At 33.6% G+C, this 3,371-nt stretch overlaps 1 pseudogene; it reads right to left on the bottom strand.

Annotated features, from left to right (window-relative positions):
- Positions 1–496: 496 nt before the first annotated feature.
- Positions 497–2,221, bottom strand: LOC122044169 (annotated as a pseudogene).
- Positions 2,222–3,371: the final 1,150 nt, after the last annotated feature.

Genomic DNA, 3,371 nt, shown 5'->3' on the forward strand with positions numbered 1-3,371 from the left:
CAATTCTCATTTTTAAAAAATCTTATTTTTTTTGAAAAAAATAAAAGAAATTCAGAAAATAAAGCAAAATCTTCGAAATTCGTATTTGATATAATTACAACAAATGGAGAAGAAATCAGAGAAGGAGAAGAACTCAGAGAAGGAGAAGAAATCCTTAAAGAAAAAATCATTCAAATAATTCATCAACGGTTATACAAACTAACTAAAGAGTTAGAAGCACTAGCACAAGATGAAGATGAAGAAGATGAACATAAGCAACTAATGAAACAAGATTAGGAAATTCATACAAGAAAAGTCAGACGAGTGGTGATTTATACTCACTACAGCATGAATCCCGAGACTAATGATGATGAAATAAATGAGTTGGTTTTGATACGTTACTCACAAACAACTTGATTTTCGTCAAGGTCTAATCAAAGGATCTTTGCGCGCTCAAAGACATAAAATAGTTATTTGGAACACATTCCAAGTATATGTAAATTCTCTGCTTTTTTTTTTATCGAGTAGAAAACATTTTTTTCTCTTTCCAAGCATACTGACCCACATTCATTCGAGATGATACTCCTAATGGGTTAAAGACCACATCAACAGGTGTTCCAACTTGCAAATAAGGCATATTTTATCTAGGCAAAATTTTGGAAATGATACCTTTATTCCCATGTCTTCCGGCTACTTTATCACCTACTTTGATTTCACGTTTCTGTGAAATATATATACACTAATCATTTCTAAATTATAACTGGACCCCCCCTTTTCGGATTCATCTCACATCAATTATGCGCCCTCTTCCGCCTATAGATAGTTTTAGAAAAGTTTCTTTTGCAGTGGATACCTAAATTCCAAGAATGGTTCTTAATATTGATCCTCTGGATCATACGAGGATTTGTTTGCCATCTGAAGCCTTAATTTTCCTACTAAAATATCACCTGTATCTACCCAAGATCCCAGCATCACAACTCCATTTCTGTCTAAATTGCGGAGTAAATGAGCCTCTAGATGTGGTATTTCCCTAGTGATTCTCTCATGTCCTTGGCTTGTCATATGAGTATGAATTTCATATTTCCGAATGTGAAAAGAAGTATAAATATCTTTATATACCAAACATTCACTAATTAGTACTACGTCTTCAAAATTATAACCTTCCCATGGCATATAAGCTACTCAGACGTTTTTCCTAAAGTGAGTTCCCCACTATTTGTAGCCGCATCGTTCGCTAAAATTTGTCCCTTTTTAATGCATTTACCTCACAAAACCTGAAGTTTTGATCCGTACAAGTATTTTTATTGGAACGTTGACAAATAACTAATTAAATACTTATATTAGTGTCTCCATTACTTGTAGCAGTGTCTCCATTACTTGCAAAATAATCTTGTGAGGATTAGTATAATGACCTTTCTCTCATGCTCGGCTATAACAGAAACCCCCCGAATCTAGAATCATTTGACGTTCCATTCTAGTTCCAACAATGCACCTCTCGGACTGAAAAAGTTGAACTACTTGGTGTTGCATATTAGAACTCGTTAAAGCCCGATTCACATCATTATATATGCTCGATAAAAGGAATGAGAGAAACTCCAATAGAAAAATATTAGAAGGGAAAAAATACTTCTAAGATGAATCAATTCCTATGTAATAGTCAGGAACTCTTGATGGTATCAAGCTAGAATAACTTGTTCTTCCTGAATACTCTGATTCAAGGCCAAAGAATGTCCAGCTGCTATCCTATAATATTCATCTATATTTGGTGATAAATAAACTATATGTGTCTTCTTTTCTGATTTTCAGATATTTCATAAAACAAACTCTTTATGAATCCCCAATGGCCAATCCTCACATGAATGGCTTAGGATCCAATAAGTCCAACATTCATTCCTTCAAACGTATCAATTGGACAAATACGTCCGTAGTGGCTAGGATGAGTATCTCGTATCTAAAAACTAGCAGTTTTACCCGTCAATCCTCCAAGACCCAAATAACTCAATTTTCACCCATGAACAATTTGTGTCAATGAATTAGTTCAATTCAAAACTGGAGATAAATGATGTAGGCCAAAAAATGATTCATAAATGGTTGTTAATGAAGTTGAAGTTACCAAATTTTGAGGAGTTGGTATCAATTTATGACGAATTACTCTAGATATAGTTCCCCGAGCTGCATTTTCTAAACGAATAAGAACTAATCCAAATTGATCATACTTTGTACCAACTAAGATGTAAATCATCAATCGGTTGCTAGATTTTAAAAAATCAAGTATAATGTTTAATAATTGATCGTTCGACTCGACCATCAGTCATAAATCAATTGATTAATATCATCAGTCGATTAATGATAAAAAAATCAATTGATTAATATCATCAGTCGATTAATGATGAAAAAATGACTATTTTGATTTTTAATTAAATTATCAATATTTTATTAATTTAGTTTGTTTGATTTTTGTTGAAAAGTATGATCAGTTCAGTTAGGTCAAAATAATTGATTTGTTTAGTTTTATTTTAAATGGTTGGGTCGGTTCGATTATTAATTAATTGCTCACCTCTAGTTTTGTGCCAAGGAGGATAGTGTAGGACTAGGAAAGGACTACGAAGTCGATAGGGGGGATTGAATATCACACTTTAAAATTCTTTTCTTTTTCAAAACTTTTGTCAAAATCAAAATGCAGTGAAAAAACAAATATGCAAACAAATATGGTTACTTGATTCATAGTTCAACGACTACTACTTCAAGGTCTACGATCCCTTCGATCATTTTTGGATAATAATCAACTATAATTTCTCCTTCTGAAAAACTTTCTACGGTGGAGAAAAACACGTTAAAAGAATAGAGAATAGTAACAACTCTACTAAACCTCTAATGAAATGAAATGAAATGCAAATACAAAGTTACCGACAACGAGAAGATGTAGAACTTCGGCATTTGTTGTCGGACAGATTCAGCATGTCAAGAATATTACTTGCACAGATAGAATGAAAGAGTTGGATTATTGAGAATTGAGAGAGTTGATATTAAACCTTGGATCTCAAGCTTTTGTTATAGCCTTCATTTGGTGGACCGAACACCGCGTTCGGTCTACTGATCTAGATTTGATCCCTCTAAGTTAGTGCTTGATTTCTAGGATTTTCGGTCGATTGAAGCTCCAGATCGTTCTACCCAACCCAAACTTTCCCTTGCTAGTCTGATTTGATCGAATAAAATTGTTGCATAAACCACTTGATAGGTCAACTGATCCTTTTGATTGATAGATTGATCTTCATGGTTTCCTTCGCAACTTGATCTCAAATATAGGTTCGGTCGATGTCGATCAATTGATCCTTTATTTCCTTTTGCACTTGGATCGTATCTAGTCATGCTTATCTTCCTATGATCGACCG

The sequence above is a fragment of the Zingiber officinale genome, chromosome 2A, assembly GCF_018446385.1.
Source record: "Zingiber officinale cultivar Zhangliang chromosome 2A, Zo_v1.1, whole genome shotgun sequence".
Classification (NCBI taxonomy): Eukaryota; Viridiplantae; Streptophyta; class Magnoliopsida; order Zingiberales; family Zingiberaceae; genus Zingiber; species Zingiber officinale.